The sequence below is a fragment of the Strix uralensis genome, chromosome 19 (assembly GCF_047716275.1).
Source record: "Strix uralensis isolate ZFMK-TIS-50842 chromosome 19, bStrUra1, whole genome shotgun sequence".
NCBI classification, from domain to species: Eukaryota; Metazoa; Chordata; class Aves; order Strigiformes; family Strigidae; genus Strix; species Strix uralensis.
The window spans coordinates 14,684,868-14,691,054 of NC_133990.1; positions in this window are offsets into that span (position 1 = coordinate 14,684,868).

Sequence of the window (6,187 nt, forward strand, 5' to 3'; positions counted from 1 at the left end):
TCATCTTCAAATCCCCATGTTTCATGCCTGCCTGGAACATCCCCTTACTGAAACGATGCTCCTCAGCTCGGCTCCATTCCAAACACGGTCTCTGTAATCTTCATACATGCCTCATTTGTCTGGAGTCCTGAGCCTGATGTCCCAGGCGTGGAGCTGGGTAACGGGACGGGGAAGCGTAACGGGGACGGGCCTCGAGTAACTGAAAAGACTCGATGCCCTTATTTGTCTGCGTTGGAAATCTCCTTTCCTGCCGTTGCTGTGTGGCCTCCAGGGCAGATACTGAGGCTGCACAAGTGTGACTCAGCTCAAAACTGCTGAGCTAACCGGAATCAAACACGCTGCAACAGCTGAGGACGGCTGTGAAGCATTTCAATGCAGTTTTGACCCCTCTGCTGATTTTTCAAACTTTTTTATCAGTCTGTAATGCTATTAAATGATGCCTTGGATGCAGCCCTGACCCTATATAGAAGGACTCCATTTATAAATTCAAAATTACTTTTCAAATCTAATGGTCTCTTGGAAAGCTTACACTAATAATTACAGGGCTGGATTTAGAGATATAGATTAGCTGTCACAGCCTGGATCTGCTTATTCTCCCTACTGAAGAGCGTCCTCTGTGAGAGCTGCTCACTGATCAGACCCTGGCTTTGATGTCTGCTGCAGGGGCAGCAGGTCTGGGGGCCACTATCTGCATATCCCCCCTGGCTCACTCCTATTGCCTAAATCGTTAGCACCCTCTCCTGTCAGTGCCTTTCCCTTCTCTTGCTGGCCACTGGTCCGGTCGGGTGGAGACAGGATAAATATAGCAACAAAACAGAGTCGGCGTATTTTGGTAGCTAGCAAGGTATTAGCTAAACTCTTCTCCTTCCTGTAGCAGCTGGATGCATCTAGCAAGCATCAAGCCTGTGCTGCAGGCTGCAAGGATATGCTACTCAAACCTAGACGAATGAGTAGTATGCCCCAGAAGATGGGTGTTGGCGTGCCAGCAACAGCAGGATAGAGGCAACGCTGCTTTGAGGCTCGCTGGGTGCATGTGCCCTCCGCAGACAGCACAGGAAGGTGCATTAGAGGAAGCTGCATGCACCAACTGTTTCCTGTTTTCCCAGTTTTCTCCTCAAACTAGCAGTGCTTGGCTGACTCTGCTGATGTGCCAAGCTCAGGCTGACCGCAGGTTTTGTCGGTGTGCAAAAATGTATAATAATGTTTAAAGAAATGTCCATTCTTTCAAAATGTTTAAACAATTCGTGACTTCAGGGGAGCCTGTTTCATGGTTCTGGATTCCTGGCAGGTGGAGATCACCCTGCAGTGAAGGTTTTGGATGAGACATGCTCCCTGGGATTCAACACCCACCCTGTCTGGATTAGCTCATTTATCCCGGTGTGATGGGCTTGTCAGCTCTTTGGGGAACAGCCTGCCAGCTTTGCAAGGGGGTTCAGTGCACTTATGGGGTCCCCACGGCTTCTTGCACCCCTCAGGGCAGCCGTGTAAGAAGCTGGACTTTGGTAAACCTATGGGAGATAGAAGGGGGGTGGGGGGAGTTTGCAAAGCGTTATTTTTCAGACTGGTTTTTGCTTCTCTCTCCATTTGCTCTTTGGTGTGCAAGGTTCGGCTGTTTCACCTGTACTCAGATCACACGCCCCCCCATCAGCTTCCAGACAGGTAGGATCTGGAAGCACTTGCAAACTTTCATCTAAATTCAACAAATTGGCAGTCTTTAGCCCTGGTCACAGCTCAGAAGCCACGATGGAAGTGAGACCAGGACTGCTGATGCTGCAAACACAAAAGCCATGTGTCCTCACGGGGAAGCCAAAGAGCAGTAGGAGTCCTGCAGCACTCCCACACCCACCAAGGAAAACCAAACTGTGATCACCACCCCCCTATAACTGTGACGGCATTTCACAGAAATTAAGAGGATGAGTGAAACCATCTGAACAATTGTGGAGTCACTTGGTGAAGACTCAGATGAAAATTTCAAAGTTTCGGGTGAGGGAACAGGAACAGGTCTTTGTGAATCGAGCAGCTACATGGGAACAACGGCCGCTGAGAGGTGGGAAGCGACAGCAGTATGTCACTGCTCACGGCAATCCTGTACTTTTGCTGTTAGGAGAAGGGGAAGGAACACTGTCCGGCAGCATGTGCTGCCAGGGGAGCACCAGTGACATCACATGAACCGTTGGTATCACATCCAGCATGAGCGTCGGCGGCCGACACGGTAACACCGGCTGCTGCATCGCACCACGACCCACAGCAGGCTGCTCCGTGCTTTGGCAGCTCTCCAGATGGAACCGAAATCCATAGCTAAATCCTTCCATTTATCTTGTGCCTCGGGTAGACTTTCTTTTGTAAGGAGTTAACATCATTTATAACCCTCACGGCCACCTGAAGTCTTTCCCTGGTTTTAGCATGATGCATTCATTGCCTTTGCTTTGTCCTCTCCTGCAGATTGCAGAGATGTTTCCACCGGTTTGTCAGTGTCTGGGGACAGGACAGAAGAGTGAAAGCAATGAAAATTATAGGAAGTCCAAAAATATAAAAATGAAATATGAGTCTTGAAAAAATATTTTTTTTTTTGCTCCTTCCAAAGCTTTCTCTAAAGTACAGTCCTTAATCTAACACCAACATTTACAGCTTGTTTGAGAATCCAGGTGGTTATACACAAGCTGATGCATTTTATAGTTTTGGGTGGGCAGGACAGGAAGGGGCTACACTCACAGCTGTTTCAGCAATATATACATTTCATATTATTTTTTACAAAAGAAAAAGTACTCCTCTTGCCTTTTCCTTCCTTACTGTCTTGGATTTCAACCCATAGATACTGGAAACAGATTTTATGAAAAAAATCTACTTTGAAACTCATACAAATGACGTATACATCAAATTGTGAAGCAGCTACTGAATCCTCTGGTTGGGAAGCTGTGTAAAAGGGCCTCACGAGCTGCAGCGCAGATCTCCTGTCCCTGTTGGATACCCTCCTCTCTCCACCTCCCAACTATAGCAGATTTCAGGGTAACTCAGGAACCAAGGGCAAAACGCAGTATTAGGTCTCATATGCCCAAACTTGGTCTTACTCTGGTTATTCCTTGTAACCAGGATCCCCCCAGGTAAACCCTGCTCCCTCCTGCTTCATGTTGGCTCCTTGGGGAGCCCTTCCCTGCTGCAGCAGGTAGGAAACCACAGGCTCTTGCTTTCCAGGATTGATATTTTACTTACGCTTTTTTTTTTTTTTTTAAGGCAAAATATCTTGCTGTGCATAAACTCTATTTGATATGCAAATTAACTCATTAATTATTTTGCATTACACGGCATGCAAGGTGCCTCATGGCTATGCCTGTGTTTGATCCCAGCTTGGAGCCCATGAGCAGCAGGGACAGAGCTGCTGTGCTCCCCAAACCTCCTACCCCTGCCTCGGGAGCCCACTGTTCCAGCCTGCAAATACCAATGCTCAGCTGTAAATAAAAGACAAACCAAACCAGAGCACTTTGAGGTCACTACCTAAGAAATTTCTTGATTATTCGGCTTTGAGAAAGATCTAGTTGCTAGCGTTGGCCAAGACTAATAGACTCCAAGATACTGCTTCCACTGAAATCATTACTGGAGTTTCATTTAATGGATATATAATAGGCTGTTAACAGGAAAGGATAGATTGCTACAGTTTAATACCACAGGATCTTTACGAACAGGGATGAATCTCACCCTGGGGCGGAGAGATTACCCAGAGAAATAATACTGCTTTAGCTGTATTTTTCAAGTCTTTTAATATTCTTAAATGGTGCAGTGGCTGTTAGCTCCCAGGAAGGATGAATGTCTACCTTTCACCAAAGCATTTCCATCTTTACTCCTGTAATTCTGTGTGAGCCCTTTGCATGCACACGGAATGAAAGACAGACCAGCAAATCATCTTTTTTTTTTCTCCTGTTTCCCATGTTGGTACTTGCATTGCCTTCACTTTTGCTGGAAAGGTAGAAGCAGATCAAAAGTTGGTATTTTCTCTGTTTACACCTTAGGCAAGGGAGCTTTGGCTGTCTGCAGTTGACTCAGGATACCTCTGTGATCTACAGATGGAAATGGAGGGAATTCCATTCTTCCTTCTGCAAGTTTGGCAAGAGATGTCTGCCCTCTAATAAGAAGCCCAGCAGCTAATTGAAGAAAAAAAAAAAAAACAACTTTAAAGGAAAAATAAAGGGAATAAAGGTATAGAGCAGCTCAAATACACACACTGCATTTCAAAGCCAATGGAGTGCAAAATTGCTCGGTCTGCTCTTTCTAGAGGGAGATTCAGACTGGATATTAGGAAAAAATGTTTCCCCGAAAGAGTGGTGGGAGAGTGGAATAGGCTGCCCAGGGAGGGGGTGGAGTCCCCATCCCTGGGTGTGTTTAAGGGTCGTTTGGATGAGCTGTTGGGGGATGTGGGGTAGGGGAGAACTTTGTAGAGTCGGGCTGAGGGTTGGACTCAATGATCCTGAGGGTCTTTTCCAACCTGAATGATTCTGTGATTCTAGCACGCTCAGTAGCTCCCCCTGAAGGACACCTCTCCGCAGGGTTTGGGGGTGATTGTAACAGCAACATCTGGAAAAGGACAGCAATTAATTCCGTTGAGGAAGGCGTAACGCCACCTGCATCTTGCTTTGCAAAGGCTGTGCTGACGGAGGCAGGTGCTCTTGCAGATCACGGTGTCCTTGGCCTCTCCTCTGCCCTCGGCCAGCCCGCAAATCTGATCGCATCTGGGAAATCGCCTCCGAGAGCAGGAGCGGGGTGAGGCGGCTGCACAGCTCCGGCACGGTGCCCTCGCCACGCGCCAGCGCAGGCCTGCACGCCTTGGGCATGGTCAGTCCTGGTTTTGAAGAAGCCAAGGGGATTAAAAGCAATTAGGGAAGGCCTGATTTATCCTAATTAGAGCCAGCGATGGAGCTGTGTTAGAGTCGTTATCTCAAATTTTCCAAAGCTGTCTCCCAGCAGGCTCAGGAGTTTATTTCTGCCCTTCTCATTCTTCCCCCTTCTTTTCTCTCTCCTCCCAGTGACACTCTTCACCAGGCTTTGATCTCAAGGACCCTTGTGGATTTGGTATTTACCTTTATAGTTGCAACATTTTAATGTAGTTGCAGTGTCTTGGTATTTTCAATATTTATAGCTCATTAACTCCTACAATGAAATCCTTCTGCAGTTCTTTACGCTCAGTGTTTAATGAGGAGGGGTTACCAGAATTGCTGTGCCCGTCCCTTGGTGTATTATCTGACAGTTTCTCCGTTGAATTAACTCAAGGTATGCATTGACTAAACATCTTTAGAACCATTGGACAAACAGACTATGTAATATTCATAAATTAATGCAAATTAGCTTCAAATATGTCAGACTAGCTCCCCTAGGAATCCCTGGACCTCAGCATGTTGTGACAGTTCTTGTTTAAGCAAATCTGGATCTTTCAGTGCGAATAATGAGAGTGCTTTCATCCTGAGCAGTATTACCAGTGAGACTAATGTGCCATTCTCCTTCTTAAAAATGTAGTCTCATCAGATGTAAATTAAACCACTGGGAGAGCAGGAAAAGAAAATGTGAGTAGCATTTGCATGTATTGTCCCTCCTTTTCCTCTGCTGCAAGAATCCCATCGTGGCGCCTTTTTAATGACAATACTGCTATTACAGTAAAGGGTTGAACAGTCACAGTCTTTCATATTCTGGGTTTTCAGACTAGGAGATTTTGTTACACATGTACATTATTTGCATGTATTTAAAATATAATTAATTATGTATTACTTGAAAGCCTCACACCACAAACTTCAAATCTTGCAGGTTTCCTTCCACAGATATTTCCATGTCCCTGGAAAGATTGCTTCAGATGATGGTTGTTCCGGATGGCTGCTCAGGAGGAAACTTCCCAACACCTTTACAGGTAACTTTATCTACTCTAAAGGCTCATGGAGTTTTGCTGACACTTGGCTCCTCATCCACGGGAGCACGTAAACCCTGGGAGCTTCTGCGACCATGGTGGTTGGGGTCTGCCTTGCTGCTGCCCTCCCTCCTGCTCTGCTCGAGTGCCCATCTTATTCTTCTGCCAGGGTGCAGATGTGCTATTTATTATTTCCACCAGTACTGTAAGAGTCCATCCTGTGAGTGTCGTTCACATGGGCAGCTCCACACTGTATTATTTGCACTAAACAATGTAAGCATTGCCACTCAAATATATTACTGC